An 18,491-nucleotide genomic window follows, 5' to 3' on the forward strand; every position below is an offset into this window, starting at 1 on the left:
GGAGCATGTTCTTCCCAGTGCTCCTGTGGGAGTGGAGCTGACGCATGGTTGGAAAGGGTGCAAACGTATGAAGGAAAAGAAGAGGCAGCAAAATCCCAGCAGCACCCACTCCCCAGGCCTGCCAGGACCTCTGGCTACCACAGCACTGCCTCCCTGAGCACACTCCAAGGGAGGTGGCGTGTCCCTAGGGTGCCATAGCCATGTCAGCTGCAGTGGGGACAACCAACCTCAGGCTCCAGAGTAGTGCCTGGGGCGGAGAGACTAGCCGGGGGCTGCTGTGGGTGAGCAGACTCCCCACTGCTAGAGGAAGCAGACCTGAAGGAGCCAGTCCTGAACCTCCTCCAGAGCCCCTTGGCTCTCCCATGAATGTCAAGTGTCTTGTGACTCTCATCCCATGAAGACATGGTGTGTGGCTCACGGAGACTGGCCTCCTGTATTAAGAGTGGTTAAAAGCGGGGCCTCAGAAATACCATGGAGAACATTTTGAAGTCCTGGCATAAAATAAAAGCCTCAGTGTGCTTCTAATGTACCCTGCTTCCTGTCGGTGGAGACCTCTTTGAAGTGCCTGCGCACACGGCGATGCGTCAGCAGAGCGCAGCGAGCTCAGCTGAAACACCCGTGACCCCAGCAGCCCCCCCAGGACAGCCCTGGGACTGCCCAGTCCGGGGGCTGAACGCAGGGCATGAAAGGCTTTGGTAGAAGAAACAGAGGGTTAAAAGCAAAAGCCATCCTTTGTCAGTCCCCTTCATACCCACACACAGCAGAAAAAGTTCGTTACGTTACTTGAATGGCTGAGCAAGATGTGAGAAAATATGGCCTTCGCTCAAGGAAGGTGAGAAGTGCTCTGAGCCCAGAAATAGCATCAGAGAGGGGTAGGTGGGGATGGGCAGCCAGCTGGAACACCAAGGATGGTGAAAACATGCTCTCTACACATGATATGGCAACCCCGACCCAGCAGTTGGAAAGAAATATGGGTACAAGGATTGAAAAAAAAAAAACTCACCCATTTGGTGTTGAAGGGCAGGCAGAGAGAGGCAAGGAAACTGTGTTTCTCCATCAGCAGGGGGGGAGTGATGTTCATCCACATTTAATCTCAACCTCATCATCAGGAGCCCACTCCCAGAGCCAGTCCTGCCTTCGCTCTCCACCCAGCTGGTCTTCCAGGGCACAGTTGCGTCCTCTTCCTCACCAGGGAGAGGATGGAGGGGGTCTCCCAACACAGCAGAACATCTCAGGCAGCAGGAACGCCAGAGGAAGCTGGAGGAACTCTCAAGGACTGAACTAAAAGAAAAAACAGGGGAAAAAAAAAATCTCCAACCCGTAACAAAAGATTGTCAGGTTCCTTTGCTGAAGCAAAAAAAAATAGCTAAAAACCCAAATCTAAAAACATTTTTAGAGCCAATTGCACAGACTGGCCAAGCCAAACGAAAATTTTTTTGGTTTTGGTTTCAGAAGACTTTGTACAGCTAAAAAAATGTCAGCCAGCCAAATTTCTGCACAAAATGGCTCTTCCAAATGGACACGTGAGCCATTTTTATTTAAAAAAAAGTCAGAAACAAAAGCTCTAAGCCCACCTGAGAGCTGGGTGGGTTTCCCTGGCTGAAACCACCTACTGAATTTGACCAGAATTTTGCAATTAGTTTCGCTTGCCCCTATGGCTCTGTTCCAGCAACAAAGCACCTTCAGATTCAAGCCCTTTCAGAGGAGCATCAACCCACAGGGACACCCCAGCGCTCCCTGAGCCTTGAGAAACCCACTGTCTGAAATTCATGCTAGCATCTTTCTGCTTCCTCCTGGTGACTGGGTGTGCACCAGTGCCCAGCTGTGTCTCTCCTAACACCCATTATTTCCCGTCGAGATGGGCAGTAAAGCCACTGGGGCTCCCGTGTTTGAGCGTTCAGGCTATGATTTATCATAAGCCTTTAAAAATTGGAAAGTGAAGCAATTCTCCTTTCCAAAAAGCATTTATGCTCCCCCCCTTGCACCCATATGGGCTTGTTATGTTAAGGCTGCTCATAAAACCTGCTTGGGCCAGCCCGACACTTAACCTTGGTTTCTGAAACGACGCTGAGCACAGTTTGTCTTTGTCTGTGCTGGGAGCGAGGCACCGGTCCTGCGGCTCTCACTGCTGACAACCATTGTCCAAACGCAGCCTTTTCTCCCGTGTGCAGCGGGGCTCAGAGGGATGGAAAACACCAGCCCTCACTACTCATGTCTGCTTCCAAAGGCTCTCTAAAAGGAACTCGAGATGCCAGCCCAAACATCTCATGCATTTTCCACTTCAGTTTTAATTGCTGGCGCTGCACATCACTTCTTTTCATACAAGGAGCTGCCGGTTCAGCCCTAGAAGGAGCCACCTTTCACAGCACAGAGAGGGGGAAGAGATTCCTTTATGCAACATCTCTGGTGGGATCACCTTGCCCAAAAGATCCCCCAGGCAAAGGCAGAGAGGCAGCACAGCAAATTCATCTGCCACGAGTTCACTTATGCTTGATGTGACAAGCTGATCAGAAAGCACGTGTGTCCCGTTAATGGCCGAGGTCTCTCTCAAATGGGTTCAGCATCTCTTTCTCTTCCTGTTCCCAGGGTTTTTATTACTACGAGCCATTAAAACGCTGCCAAGATGGCCACAAATTAAAACACAAATTTTCTCAGCGTGAAGCTCTGGTCCCATATGTTTGGCCATGCCCCAAAATCATCCACTGGAACATTTTCACACACATCTACCTAGAGCAGCCCAACACTCCCAGCCTCCTCCTGCACCTTTGGGGTGCATTCCCATCCCTCCCTGGGCACGGAGAGGGGACCGGCACCGCCAAGGTGAGCAGGATGTTCTGCACCTGGATGGCTGGGATAGGGGCTGTCCTGCTGAGAGCTGTGGGGACGCTGCCCCACATCATCCCATCAGGGGGAAGGGCTTTTAAGCAGAGCTGAGAGATGGCAGTGGGGTAGATGGATTCGGGTGGGGGTCAGAGCCCTCTGCGGGGTGCCCAAGGTGAGGGGGGGGTGGGAGCCTGCCCCCCACCCTCCCCATCTCCGCACTGACCCGTCCATCTAGACAATCCTCCCCGCTGGGCAGCCGGGGACGCCGAGGGCTCTTCCGTGCATGGAAGTATTCAGGAATTCCTCTTGCAATTAATTCTCTGTCATTTCCCAAAATAGCATTGCTGCGTGGAGCAGCTCAGAAAGCGGAGCGCCGCGGATCAGCAATTAAGGGGCAAAGAGAGACTACAAAGGGAGGCAGTGCAGGTCACACCTGCGCTGCACCAGCACCGCGCTGGGAGAAAGCCCTTCCCAAGCTCCGGAGGGAACGGCAGCTCCTAAGTCAAACCCAAGTAATAAGATGATCTTGTAGGGGGAAAGATTAATCATTATTGGCAGCCAAGAATGTGCAAGTCTAACAAAAGCCAAAGGTTTTTTTTTTTATTACAGTCCAACTGCAGCTGGGAAGACAACGTTAGCTAAGAATCATTAAACCTATTGCAAGAATAAATTTTCTTTGAACCAAACCATAAAACGGGAGTAAAATCCTCTTAAGCCAGCGACAGCTCCTAATGGAACAGACATTATTATTTTTTTTTGCAAACCAAAAATAAATTAATAAAATTGCTTTAGATTATTATGTGAATAGATTAGGCTCCAAAATGGAAAATATTTACTCAAGCAAAACCTGCTTAATTTAATACCTGCCTCAATTAATTTTTACGTTTGGGATTATAATTGGACAGAATAATGACATTTTCTGCTTGTACAAATAGGGATTTGTGAACCCTATTTGCCCAGAATTCAGGCAGGAGAAGAAGTGTGTAGGAAAACTTTACCTTGCTAACCCCCAGGTAACATCAGGGCTGCTGCACATGCCAGTAATGAGTTTGGCAGCTTATGCAAGCCTGGAAGACAGAAGGTGAAGCCAAGGTCCCTTCTCACAGCTGGTCATTAAATTTCCTGAAACGTCTGACCAGGAGGTCACAAGCGATATTATAAAATACAAAGAATATTACAGAAAAATGGAAGTAATTTCCTTCATGAACGTGGAGGCAGAACACCAAGTTAAGAGCAAGATGAACTTGCACTTCATTTCTTCAGCAGGCAGGGGATGTCTGCTGGCAGAGAGGGCTCTGATCCATCTGCCAGAGCCGGGATGGATGAAGGGAGTTCAATCTCTCCCTGCAAAGCCCTGCCAGTTTGCTCCTGAACACAGACCTCAGCTGGATGCTCCGGTCCCAAAGTCAAAGCACGGGTGATCACTCCTTTTACAGACCAACACGACTGGCTGGAGCTCTCAGGCTGAGAGCTGCTGACAGCAATCATATTTAATTACTGCTTTTAGGGCTAGCTCGGTGTACTCCTTTTGTGTACTCCTCCCTCACTGCTTTTCCCTTTCTGCCAGAGAGCAGGAGATGCAGGAAGGGAAAGGAACACCGAGCTCCAGCACTCACACTGGCTCTACACACTCAGCTGGGAAAATAAATCTGAACAATCACTTCTCTGGGGCAGACAGTGCAAGGAAAGAGCTGCGTCCTGTGGGCAGGAAGCTTTTTGCACAGCCAGACACCTTCTCCTCTAAGCTCTCCACTCTTGAGAAGTGCATCATCTTCTAATTTTAATCTCCCAGCCATCACCTCTGTTAGACCCAATTCCCAAGACATCATGGCCATTCCCCCTGCTAGGAGCTTGGTAGGGTATGCAGTGGTCACACAGTATTCATAAAGCAAATCCTGTATATTCTGAGAGAAAGAGCTTCAAAATAAAAGCATGTAGAAACACACCCGTCCTTCAGAGAGCTCCCCATCCTCTGCAGGTCAGGGAATATCAAACTTCTTCAAACAATACTTTGGAAAATCTGTCTTCCTCAGCTGCTCTCTGTTCCCTCTCTCCAGAGGGAATGATTACATGCTCAGACCTTTCATGCCTCTAAAAAAATTACCTGATCTAGACGTGGCCTTTGCACAACGGATTTGAACCCACTGAAAAATGTCTGTCTCCATAGAAGTCACCCACTGCCCAAGGGCTGGAAATCACCGCCGATGCACTGTCTTCCTCCTTGCTTGTCTTTTCTCTAAAAATCCCTCCTCAAGCCTGAAATAATCTCTACAAACATATTGAAATGCTCAATAACCTCTGTCCCCAACCCCTCGCTAACCCCATTACTTGCATGATGCAGGGGATTCCTATAGATGAGGATGCCCTGAGCAGTTCCACACCCCGCTGGCATTGCTCGGGAGCAGGGGGCATCCCACCACACGGGTCTGCCCCGGGAAGAAGAACATGGCTGTAGGCTTGCAGCTGGCAGCCAACTCTGATACCCATTTCCCCTGGTGTCGGAAGTACACACTGTATAATAAGCAGAAAAAAGAGAAATAATTGATTAAAGAAGCTTCCTGTCTGGAAGCAGTTCTGATCCTGGCTTGACCGGCTCAAACTCAGCCCCAAGAGCGTACACTTTAGTGTATGTATAGAGTCTTCTGGGGAGGAAGATGAGAAAGCAGAAGGGTTTTATTTGCCAGAGACCTTGCTGGCATGTCAGAGCTCTTGTGCTTTCAAGACAGGAACCTTGTTAACAAGTGGTGGTGAGCGCAGCAGGCTCCTGCAGGCTCTCCACCCCAGTTACTGGTGCAGGTCTGGTTGTACCTTGTGCAAAAGGGTCAGTGGGGACAAAAATGAAAGAGAGAGAAATGGAATCAATATTGAAATCTTCCTTATTTTAAAGTGAAAATGCAGAAGGTCAGACGATGGCAAAAGAGAAAGTGAGGAGTATTTAGGCCCAAATACCACTTAAATAAGAAACAGGAAGTCTGTGGCAACAGCAGAATCACAGATTCCCTCAGAAACAGCTGATAATCACGAGTCAGGAGCAAGCAAAGTCCGTAGCTTTTCAGGAAACAACACGTCCCTAGGATTATGGGCAAACCTTAGAAGGTACCTGTAATTCTGAAGGCCTGAGGAGTCAAATTGTGGTCAAAGAGCCATACAGGTGCAAGAGGAAACAGCATGGAAACCAGAATCCTTCTTCTAAAGGCAAACAGAGGTGAATTACAGCACAACAGATCCTTTCCAAATCACCCCCTAAGTCCCAAAAGCAATTGATGGAGGACTGCGCACGTGATGCTGACTGACAAGCCTGCAAGATTGTCTGTGGGAAAGGAACAAGAGGGGTAATTTTATTGTCATGTACCACAGGGGGGTGTAAGTAAAATCACAGCATGAGAAAATGACAGTGTATCTGTCTTAGGTCATTTACATGCCCAGATAATCTGTGGGAGGGGAGCCAAAGTTGCTACATTTGACAGAGGAACACAACAGCAACGCGTCTGGGAAATGGCAGCTTACACAGATTTGCAAACCCTAAAACCAATCTCTTGTTCCCTGCTCCCAGAAACCAAAATGACCAGACTTAATAATTTAGGCTTCCAGACAATTACGCTTCCCTCCCTCATTATAGGCTGTGTAATGGCCTCATCTTGCTGAGCAGGCTGCAAGAACGCCGCGGAGGGACAGTCCCACGCCCAGAAGTGTACGTACAGCCCAAGGACACGCGTAGAGGCTGCAGAGACACCACTCGCAGGCGAAGGAACACTAACAGGCACGAAGGCAGATGCTGGGTAGCAGCTGCAGGCATCAAGTACGTTGCTGTCGGCAGTCAGTGCAGCACAACAGTTTTCACAGAATCACAGAATCTTCTAGGGTGGAAGGGACCTCAAAGATCATCTTGTCCAACCGTCAACCTGACTGACAAAAATAGTCACCCACACAACAAACAAGGAGCATCATCACTAAACCATCCCTCCCAGCACTTCACCAGCCCGTCTTTTGAACACCTCCAGGGATGGTGCCTCAACCCCCTCCCTGGGCAGCCCATTCCAATGGCTGAGAACCCTTTCAGTGAAAAAATTGTTCCTAATATCCAGCCTGAACCTCCCCTGGCGCAACTTGAGGCCATTTCCTCTCGTCCTGTTGCCTGTGACTTGAGAAAAGAGACCGACCCCCACCTCTCTACACCCTCCTTTCAGGGAGGTGTAGAGAGCAATAAGGTCTCCCCTCAGCCTCCTCTTCCCCAGACTGAACACCCCCAGCTCCCTCAGCCTCTCCTCACAAGACTTGTGCTCCAGACCCCTCACCATCTTTGTCGCCCTTCTCTGGACCCGCTCCAGCCCCTCAATGTCTTTTTCATGGTAGGGGGCCCAAAACTGGACACAGTACTCAAGATGAGGCCTCACCAGTGCCCAGTACAGGGGGACAATCACCTCTCGGGCCCTACTCCCCACGCTGTTCCTGACACAGGCCAGGATGCTGTTGGCCTTCTTGGCCACCTGGGCACACTGCTGGCTCCTGTTCAGCCCACAGGCCACCAACACCCCCAGGTCCTTTTCTGCCAGGCAGCTCCAGCCACTCTGCCCCCAGCCTGTAGCGCTGCAGGGGGTTGTTGTGACCCAAGTGCAGGACTTGGCACTTGGCCTTGTTGAACCTCATCCCGTTGGTCTCAGCCCATCGATCCAGCCTGTCGAGATCTCTCTGCAGAGCCTCTCTACCCTCCAGCAGATCAACACTGCCACCCAGCTTGGTGTCATCTGCGAACTTACTGAGGGTGCACTCAATCCCCTCATCCAGATCATTGATAAAGGATCTGATAAAGATCATTGATTCCAGGATCTGGAAGAAGTAAATGCGTTGTTAGTGTTTACAGGTTGCTCCTCCGCTGCAGAAGGAGGAACCCAGCCGAAAGGCGCGGTGGCACGTTGGAACTGGCATGGCTGGCAGACAGGCAGGACTCGGGATCTCTGCAGTGGAAAATTTTTACGAGCTGGTTGGATGGAGCAGGGCCAGAAGAGGCCGTCTGCAGAAGACACACACACACTTCACAGCTCACGTGAGGGATGTGATTACAGGATCGGTGAGACAGGCTCTGCAGGACCCTTTAACACTGCCCTGGCAGAGGTTCCCAGTAAAAATCCCAACGATAAGGGTGTGCAGTACTCTGCACAGAACTGATAAGTGCGGCAAAAAATCTGATGGCTCAGAAAACCTGGGCATCCCACAGGGATTCCAGCTGGGTAGACGGGGAGGAAGAATTGGGTCTTAGAGATATCCTTCAGGAAGAACCAGCTAGTTTTCAGCAGAGCCCAGATATGGATATTTAAAAAGAGGTCAAGTCAAAGAGGACCAAGGGGTTGAGCAGATGGTAAGAAAAGAGACATCAAGAAAGGTAGCAGGGAAGAAGAAGATTTAAAACTCTGTTTTGATTGTGTTGAGCTGAAGCCAGTAGGTGGGTGTCCACAAAGTGCTGTCAGAAAGACAGACTGCAAATTAATTTGGACAGCACAGGACAGGCTAGGAGGAAAGCGATCACTCTGTGAGTCATCAGCAGGAGATTATGTATGCAAAATTTGTAAATAAGGTCACCCAGAGAGGAAATGCAGAGGAGGAATAGAGGAAGGCTGGGCGAATGGCCAAAGATGGAGCAGGTGAAATAGTTGGCAGTACTTGAAGATTGTCAAGCAGGACAGGCACAGCCTTAGATACATCACTGCGGGGGCAACCCTGTCCTACTCTGTGAGCAGAGGGGAATAAGCACACCTCCACTGGCTGATATATTCCTTGAGGGCAAATGTGTCATACCAGCTACTGATAAGAAACCTAGAAAGGGCTCGGGAAGCTGCTGGGTCCCGGTTCTCTGAGGGTGACTTTCTGCCTCAGTTTCCCTGGAGCTTCCTGCAAGTGCAAGCCCAGACCTGGCTCTTGCAGCTGCAGAGACCTCATCTGGAGGGCAGGGTTTCCCTGGGGAGAGGAGAAACCTTCCAGTGGTTAGGGGCTGTGTTCTCCTTTGAGCTTTTGGCAGCTATATTGCAAGAAGGGGCAGTGAAGCTCCCCCAGAGACAGCTACAAAGTCACCACCAAACCTAAAGAGAGGGCAAAACACCTTGTCGGTAGCCAAAGATTGGAAAAGGGAACCACACAGCTGCAGCTGGCAGGGGGTTGGGGGTTACACCAGGAAACCAGGCCCACCCCGCACTGCTCAGCTGCTGCCCAGGTGCTGGAAGAGCCAGAGCTCGTGTTTGTGGTGTGCAGGGGCAGGAGCAGTGGGATCCTGAAAGCCACAACTGACCCCAGATTACACAGCCAGCTGGCCAGTTGCTGCGTTCCGAAATTGCCCATTTACCTGCGAGCGCTGGCTGGAAGGGGCAGCAGGCAGGGAACAACCAGGTTAACTTGTCACCGGCAGCAGCCTCTCGTTTGTCAGGAAGGGGTTCATGCAATTTACAGAGAGATGTGGGGGTTTTGCAGGTGGAAGGCAGTCACCCTGAGAGCTCAAGATAGCAAAGAGATTCTGCAAAAAAGAGGATCCATTTCTAACCTCACGGAGGCTCTTGGCAAGTCCAACAAGCCCCCCCAGCAAGGGAAGGGGTGGCTAGGAATGGGCCAGTGGGATGAGAGTGAGTTGCAAGAACAAAAGGGCTGTATTCAGAGGGCCCATTCTGGCACTTAAACCAGGCTTAAGCAATTTTGCTGCTGCCTAATCTGAGGATAATAAGGAGTCAGATGTGTAACAATCTGGAAACGCCTGGCCAAGCCAGTGGAGGTGAGACACTTAACTCACCCTCTGGATGTTACTGTTTCTGTCTGCCTGTGCACGACAAAGGCAAACTGCTTTTAGGCTGAAGGTATGCAAACCCTGATGGAAGCAAGATATTACGTGGCCCTGATTTATAAATGGACCATGCCAAGAAGTGCTTGTCTCCCTCCCAGCCTTGGCAAGCCAGTAAATGTAAATTTCTCAGAAAAGGTCCCTTGCTGACTGACAGGTACTCTGCGGCGGCGCGACGGGGTGAGCAGCGTTAACGTCGCTTTCTGGCACAAACCCCGTTCCCAAAATTAAATGAGCTGGTTCCAGGGGGTGTGCAGCAGAGGCTTTCTGGAAGTCAGGCTCCACGAAGTGGAGAGTTAAGTCAGGACAAGGTGGCCTGGTCTCTCCAGACTGCCTGCTTACTTGCTCCAGCAATTCAGAGGTTTTTTTTTACACAGCCTCATTTCCAAAGAGAAATGAGTTTGCAAGGCACAGCTTTGTGCAAATTGCCACTACCAGACTTCATCAGATCACTCCGCACTCTGAAACTGCTCTTTCTGCACCGTAATAGCCATTATCCCCAAGCTTTGTGTGTGTTTATGTTACCCTTCCATTTTCCCTTCAGATATGACAAGCAATTCTAAGAAAATATGTTATAAACTCTTCTGCTCTGGAGTTCTGTCACCTTTGATTGCACTCATTTGAGGCCAAGGATGTAGTTTCAAAGTAAATCAATAAACAACACTTAAAAGGGTCCTACAGACACAAGCTGGGCGCAGTACTGCTGCCCTCCTCTCCCCCAGGCTTCCTCTGCTTTGCTCCTCCAGCCTGAATTATTGTTTTAGGCAGGAAACCTAACCAAATAAACCAAAAATCCAAACAGCAAAACATTTTCCAAGCCCCCAGTGGTGCTTTGCAGCATGGGAGTAGGTGCTAGGGCCTGCCTTGCAGTTGGAAGGGCACCTCCAGCGTTCAGAAGTCCCTGTAGTCACCAGATCAGCGTGACTGCTCACCACAGCACAGATGTGGGCTGCTGTGAGGGTCTCTCACTCCACACCAACACCTCATTGCCAGTCTGTTGCACCCATGGGTGGGCTGCAGTCAGGGTCTCCTGGTTGCTACAAATGACCCTGGAAACACCTGAGGAAACATCTCAACCCTAGCGAGGGATTGGGAGGGCAAATCTGGAAAGCCTGGATTCAGAAAGGGGCCATAAGCCTCCCGCTCTTCCTGAAGACATTGAGGACCCCTCAGGTTTGCTATCACACATGAGACACTCAAGATGAGCATGTTTCGGGTAGATTTACTTGGGAACCCCAGGGGGGCACACAATTGCTCCTACCCCTCATTTACACTGCCTGTGGCTGCCCTGACCCCCCCAGTGCTCCAACAGCCATGGAAGCACAGGATCTGGTCCTTGGGATCCTTCCAAGAAGCTAACAAGGTTGTAGCTCCTCAAGCATCTCCTCCAGAGCCCCTGAGCAGTATGGACAGCTGGCTGAACACTTCATTAAGGGACAGCCAAGAGGAGGTTATTCATCACCGGTGCCGTCCTGCTCTCCAGGATCAATGTGGCACACAGAGTGAGGGTAAACTACAGGAGAAAGCCCCGACAGAAAGCCCCCCTGGATGTACTTGCAGAAGGATTTACAGAGCAAATTAACTGCGCTGCTTGAATTATTTGGATTTGGGGTTTTTAAATTCAAAAATCTCCAAAGGCTGTGTTGACACCCTTGGTGATCCCGAGGTGACGACTCAATACCGACAACTCAGCCAGAGAGGGGGGGCTGCTGCCTGCACACTGAGCCTTACCCCCTCACTCTCCCACTCCCACTGCATTGAAAATGCAGCTGGGTTAAAAAAAACCAGACACAATTGCTCCTACCCCTCACTTAGGCTGCCTGTGGCTGCCCTGACCCCCCCCCCCCCAGAACAGCCATGGAAGCACAGGATCTGGTCCTTGGGATCCTTCCAAGAAGCTAACAAGGTTGTAGCTCCTCAAGCATCTCCTCCAGAGCCCCTGAGCAGTATGGACAGCTGGCTGAACACTTCATTAAGGGACAGCCAAGAGGAGGTTATTCATCACCGGTGCCGTCCTGCTCTCCAGGATCAATGTGGCACACAGAGTGAGGGTAAACTACAGGAGAAAGCCCCGACAGAAAGCCCCCCTGGATGTACTTGCAGAAGGATTTACAGAGCAAATTAACTGCGCTGCTTGAATTATTTGGATTTGGGGTTTTTAAATTCAAAAATCTCCAAAGGCTGTGTTGACACCCTTGGTGATCCCGAGGTGACGACTCAATACCGACAACTCAGCCAGAGAGGGGGGGCTGCTGCCTGCACACTGAGCCTTACCCCCTCACTCTCCCACTCCCACTGCATTGAAAATGCAGCTGGGTTAAAAAAAACCAACAGTCGTTAACGACTGTTGGTTTTTTTTAACCCAGCTGCATTTTCAATTGACATCTCCATTACCTGTTTCAGTGTGCTGATATTGGTGTGTCTGTCTGGAGTTCCTGGGGCTGACTCAGGGCGTCTGTTTGCTGTTCCCAGCTCTGCTGCTTTCTCTTACTGTAAAATAAAGCAAATTATTCAGAGTGGAAATGATCTCTTATTATGGGTGTCTTCATGGTTTGTTCTCTGTTCAGCGCCTGGGTGCTCAGTTCCAAATCCAGCATTGTCTGTGCAGAGCTTGATTAGGGGAATTTACACCTGCAAAATATACATTCTATATGCTCTTCACATGCAGTTACACAGCACAGCTTTGAAAGAGCCTCCTGCACAACACACTGGCGAGGTGAAGCTCCTCCTGGAGAGGTGTGGGACAAGCAGCCCCCACATCTCCTGCACAACAGGCTTACTTAACCCCAGAGTACTGCAGGGCCTTGCTCTGAGCAACATTTTCTGGTGATTCAAGGAGCCCTACAGCCTCTGCTTTGCTTTTTAGTGTGGTCTGTCCTCACTCCTCAGCATCCCCATGCTGGCTCCCTAAAACTGGCACACACCTTCACAGAGCTATTGCTCATGGCACGTAAGACTGGGTGCCACATTTGATATCACAGAAGAGCTCTGAGATATCACAGCCTGGAAAGGAGGATTCTCTGAGCTGAACTGAGTGACACCACTGCCAGAGGTCAGACTCATGACATTCCTGTGCATTCAGATGCTCCCCTGCTTCACACAGGGCATAATGCTTTGGTGCCTCAGTCTCTCTGTGTGCAAACCTCAAACTCAAAAAGGCCAAATTCTTCCCAGTTTCTATTCCAAGCAGCACCTTATCCCTGTACCCCTCTACAGAGCAAGCGGAACCCATCATACCCAGCCCAGGGTATGTGGCCCCAGTGTCACAACTCCTACCAGAGCCCATTTTCCTGCTGCCCCAGGTGCCTGCAGCACCGAGCACTTTTAGGGGTGCTCAACCACAGGGAAATTAATTAACACAAGTGATCACTTATATTATCTGCAACTTGAAAGTAACTCTTAGCAAGTGAGTGTTGGAGATGCACTCGTTCAGGGCATCGCTAGCTACAGCCTCTGGGGCCTGAGACCTTTGCACACTCGCTCTCTACAGCTGTTAAGAGTCAGGTGGTGTCGTTCCTAGAAGGTGAATAAATTATTATTGCAAATTACTCTGATGAAGTGGCTTTTATTAGAAAGCCAGACACAAAGGGAGCTTGCTGATTGGCTACCAGTGATGTCATACCCAGCCCAGCACTCAAATGCAGAGACACAAATTTTCTCGTCTATATTTTGTGTAGAATTTTCATTTTCTGCCAGCAATAAAGCCTCACCAGCAGAGCCTTTCACCCCGTGAGTGTGGCAGGGGGTCTGTACTTCTCAAGCGGCTGATGAAAGCAAAGCGGCCTTTGTTCCTCTCTCTTGCAATGAACCTAAGGCTAACAGTTTTCACCCACAAAGGCACTGTGTTTTATTGCTCTATTACAAACCCCACCACTCAATTTTCTTAGGTGGGTAGCAGAGAAATAGGCATTTTTTGGCTTGCACGTACCTAAAATAATTCTGACCGCAGAGATTTTGCAATTTACAAGCTGAAGCTTAAAGTGCAGATAAAGTAACAGCCTGGGTAATATTCTGATCCTCAGCAAAAGGTAAGAACGGGGTTTTGGAAACAAAATCCCAACTAATCATTTGTTTTTCAAGTTTCACATCTTGGTTTTTCTTCCCTGCAAAGCCACCATGAAATTCTCAGTGAGCTCAGGCTGCTCTGAGCCAGACTCGGCGACCGTCACACGGCGTACTGTCATTTCTCTTCCCTAATTGAATGGCCTATCAAACTTACAAAATTTCCCTAGCAAATGTTCCAGCTTGAATCATTGCTGGATGCGAGCAGGCACGCTGGTACAGCTGGAATACTAGAGCCCTGTGCAGACAGCAAGCATGACAGCACCACTGGCCTCTCTGAACCAGAAAGCACTCCCATTCCGGCGGCACGCGCAGCCTCTCCCCGCTGCGGTCGGCTCTGCACCTCCCTACGGCGGCTCCGGGCTCCAGCCCCTGCTGGACACGGACACGGTGGAAGGTCTGACGTACCTGCTGCTTCCCCCCTCCCTCATGTACCCCTGAAGTGTAAATTTTACCGGGAAGGCCAAACCTAACATTTCCAGCCCTGGCAACAAGCTCCTGCTTGTGCTGTACAAACACGGCAGTCTCTCCTCTAACACAGGCAGCACAGAGCCTGAGCCGACCGACGCAGCTCGCCTATTCCCCTTTGATTATGGCTCTAAAGTAATTTGTCCTACAAGGGCAGAAAACAAAACACATCTATCATGTGGAAGATGTCCTGGAAACCCCCAGATAGTTGCACTGATGAAACTGGACACCGAGGACTGCTGGAGAGCTGAAGCATAGTTAGATTTGCTGTTCCCAGTCCTGGGGTCATGACTCTCTGCAACAGCATCAGCTCCACTTTATTCCAGGTGGCTTGAAGTTGGAAATCATTGTCTCTTATCACCTGAAGATTTGCTGAGCTGCCTGCCCTTTGCGGATAACAGCGGCTGCCCTCAGACTCCTAGATGTTGGATCTGAGGCTTTTGAAGTCCTGAGGGTGAAGGTGCAAAGGACAGGCATCCGGGAAAGAGCGAGCCTGACTGTGAATCAGAGTTAAAAAAGAATATGAAGGCAGAAATCCTAGGAGAGGATGCTGTCTGGCTGAGACACATGGTCAGCATCAGCAAAAAGGGTACGGGCTCTCAGGTTTAAGACCTGGAACAGATTCAAATCACCCCTTTTAGATCTGACCTCCTTTCCTGTTTGAGGGAGACGGCAAAGAGGAGAGGGAGCCATGAATCTTGAACCCAGTCGCTGCTTTGCACGGCTTGGCCTGACATCCCTCGTTGCTTTTACCACTCCATGTGCAGAATGGAAGGTTATTAAAAGCATCAGAGGAATCTCAAGTAAAACATTTTTATTGTTTTTAAGAACTTGGTTACAGCATCTCTGGAGTTCTGGCTTGGACCACCACAAACTAGAGCCAGGAAGCACAGAACAGCCTTTGGTATTGAATTACCGTTGAGAACCATATCAAATTCCAAAATTGCAACCGCTGGCCAAAAAAAGAAACCACTGTAGAACAGAATACACCCACGCAGACGGTGCAGACATCAAAACGAGCATGCTGGGCCTAACTCTGTTTCCCTTCCTCACGCAGAGTAACACCCTCGATTGCAGCAGCATTATTTTCCCATGTGAAGCAGCCGATTTCCAGAGAAGAGAAGGGACCCACCTACTTATCACTTGCCACTTGCCTTACAAGAGAGTTCCCCTATCGCTTGGCTTTTTAACAGAGTTGGGGTTTGATGTATCAGTCAACTCCTCCCTATCACTTGAGGACAGTATTAGAATCCCATCTGGATTATAATACGCAGTAATACGCTGTTCTGGGGTGATATGAATCAAAGCCCCGAAAGTGGGATTCCATTTAATTAATCGTGGCTGACAGATGAAGGTATTGATTGTAGATTGAGAGGTTCAGGATTGGCCCGGGGGATGAATTACTGCAGGGCACACTGTCTTAGGGTGGTATTTTTGAATTTCTAGCAATGTGGGAGGGAAGCTGGGAGGAAGTTAAGTGAATAATTGCAGCTAATTAGAACTTGTGCGTTCATCCCAAATTAATTTGTTTGAATAACGAACCACCACCAACAGCCTGATCCAAAAGTGAAAGGACAACCCAGAGAGAGGTCTAGGTTGCTCCCATAAATTCTTCAGTTCTGTCTCTGAGACAAAGATTTTATGGACCTGAGGCCCTAAATACAGAAGGGAAGACGGACAAGATTATTGAAGTGGGAACACTTCCTTTTGCCTAAGATGTAAGATAAAGAAAAGGGGTGAGCTGAAGCTGAAGGATGGTGGAGAGTTGCAGGAGAGCGGATGCTGCTCTTGCCTTAACCTTCTTCCTATCCGTTCGCACCACGCCGCCTCCCGCCGCGCTCCCGCCGCCGCCGTCGCAGGTGGGACATCAAATCTGCCAACGGGGAGGTACGGGGTGGCTGCAGGGGGATCAGCCACGCAACTGCTGTCGCTGCAGGGATAATAAAAGGTACCTAGGCCAGCAGAGAGGGCAGATGGAGGCAAAGCTGTGGCTAGCAATCTGTGCGCGCACACCGACCAACCCACTGCTCCCTGCCCGCGGGATCCCCGTAATCTCCCAAGGCAGACCTGCTGTTACAAACACTCTCATCACTAACGCAGCGGGGGCAGCTAAGCAGAGAGAGGGAATGATCTAGCAGGGGGTTAATAAAAGGACTGACGCAGAACAAAAAAGCCTGTCAGTCGCCATAAGATGTGCTCTCCACCCCTTCCACCCCCCAGGAAATTAAAAATTACAGCCTGTGGTGTACACTGCTTTCTCAGAGGGAATGGATGGGGCAATGGGATGTAGAAGGGCAGGATGGGAAAGGGAAAGTCGGGAGTCAAATGTTTGTCCCAGCTGTTGTTTCTGGTACAATATATCAAGTGTTGTTGTTCTAAAGAAATAGGTTACCCGGCCTCTCTAAACCTGACGAGACCAAGCCACATTTCTGTTGCCAACAGCTAGGTCCTCCTGGAGAGAGGCCACCAGACCCTGCCAGGCTGGAGGGCGAGACTGCTCTGCCTGACACCACTGAAGTCCATGCTAGCATGTTTCCATGGAAATGGGAAGAGAACAAATGCCTGTGCCATGATATACCTTTTCTGATGTAGATTTGGACCATTTCTAACTCTCTTCCTACTAAAAACCTTCAGGACTGGGTATTTTATGAGCACAACCATGAAGAGGAAAAAAATATCTGGCTGTATGAAACAAAAGCCACCATCCTTTCTGGTGATCAGCTGCTGAACTCCACAGCATGCTAATCCACCAAAAACACCCTTCAAGGGAAACAGAGATCTCCACGCTAAATGTAATCTGGTAATCCACAGGCTCCTTGTTTCTCACAAGTGGTTAAAGACGATCTGTTCCCTCCCCTCTCGGGGCTGTTCCGCGTGAAGTTTCCAGCACCGTTTTCCCCCCCTCCAAAGGAATGAGATCTCTGTGCTCAGAGGTGAATCCCCCGCTGCCTGGCATTGTCTGCTGTGCGGGGCGCATTGTCTGCAGCCGGGCTGCGCAGCGCGGGCCCGCAGCGCCCTCTCCCGCGGGCCAGACACAGACTCGGACCATTCGACGCCGCACAGCCGCCGGGCCAGCGCCAGCACCCACGGCCAGGGCACCCTGCTCGCTTTCGGGGTGCTGGGCCGCCCGCCAGGCCGGTGGTACCAGCCTCCTGCCAACGGCCCGGCATCACCCAGGGCGCAGGGCTGGGGTTTCAGAGAATCATAGAATTGCCCAGGCCGGAAGGGACCTCCAAAGGCCATCTACTCCGACCCCCCCGCAGTCAGCAGGGACACCCCCAACTAGACCAGGCCTCGTCGAGCCCCTCCTTGAATATCTCCAGGGATGGGGCCTCAACCACGTCCCTGGGCAACCTGTTCCAGTGCTCCACCACCCTCCCAGTGAAGAACCCTCTCCTCATCTCCAGTCTAAATCTGTTCCCCTCCAGCTTGAAGCCATTGCCCCTCGTCCTGTCACTGCAGGCCTTTCTAAACAGGCTCTCCCCAGCCTTCCTGTAGGCTCCCTTCAGGTACTGGAAGGCTGCTATTAGGTCTCCCCGGAGCCTCCTCTTCTCCAGGCTGAACAACCCCAGCTCCCTCAGCCTGTCCTCGGAGCAGAGGTGCTCCATCCCCCTGATCATCCTTGTGGCCCTCCTCTGGACCCTCTCCATCAGGTCCATGTCCTTCTTATATTGAGGGCTCCAGACCTGCACACAATACTCCAGGTGAGGTCTCACCAGAGCAGAGTAAAGTGGCAGAATCACCTCTCTGGACCTGCTGGCAACGCAGCTTTTGATGCAGCCCAGGAGGTCCAGAGAGGTGATTCTGCCACTTTACGTTTCGCAAGAACGAAGCCTGGCAGCACCCAAAATAGCCATAACTTCTACACACCTTGAGCCAAGGCCAGTGGCATCTTGGCAAGCAGAGGCAGAAATCTTCGCCTGCTTTCTATCAACTGCTGGGCACTTCAGATAAAGGCAAGCTCTGTTCACGGAGGCTTTGCTGGGGGCCTGAGCTTGGCATCTTGCCGGAGGAGTGTGGAGTAAATTATCCCTCTGTTGGACACTGGTCTCTGATGATCACCAAAGGTCTGACTGCACCTCGCATGTCCTGAGCGGCAGAGTAACTCACTGGTCTGTTCTTGTACCATCACCACAGAGGATTTCTCAAGCCCCCCTCACCAGGAGCATCTCAGCAGCAGGTTCCTGTCTCCCCCCACCCGGGACACTGGGCTCCAAGGCATCTCCATGCCCACACCGCAGACCAACCTGCCCCTGGGAGCTTATTTCTCAACCCACTGGCGCAGGAGAGCCCCACACTTTAGGAGAAGGAATATGAG

At 50.6% G+C, this 18,491-nt stretch overlaps 1 long non-coding RNA gene across 1 annotated transcript in view; it reads right to left on the minus strand.

Annotated features, from left to right (window-relative positions):
- Positions 1-1,152: 1,152 nt before the first annotated feature.
- Positions 1,153-18,491, minus strand: part of LOC106894870 — a 29,639-nt gene continuing 12,300 nt past the window's right edge. The window contains exons 2-3 of the long non-coding RNA XR_001413332.1: positions 12,038-12,133; positions 1,153-1,281 (exon numbers count right to left, since the gene is read on the minus strand). This is a non-coding gene — a long non-coding RNA (uncharacterized LOC106894870). The remainder of the gene's footprint in view (positions 1,282-12,037; positions 12,134-18,491) is intronic.

The sequence above is a fragment of the Calidris pugnax genome, unplaced genomic scaffold (assembly GCF_001431845.1).
Source record: "Calidris pugnax isolate Ruff unplaced genomic scaffold, ASM143184v1 scaffold237, whole genome shotgun sequence".
Taxonomy (NCBI): Eukaryota; Metazoa; Chordata; class Aves; order Charadriiformes; family Scolopacidae; genus Calidris; species Calidris pugnax.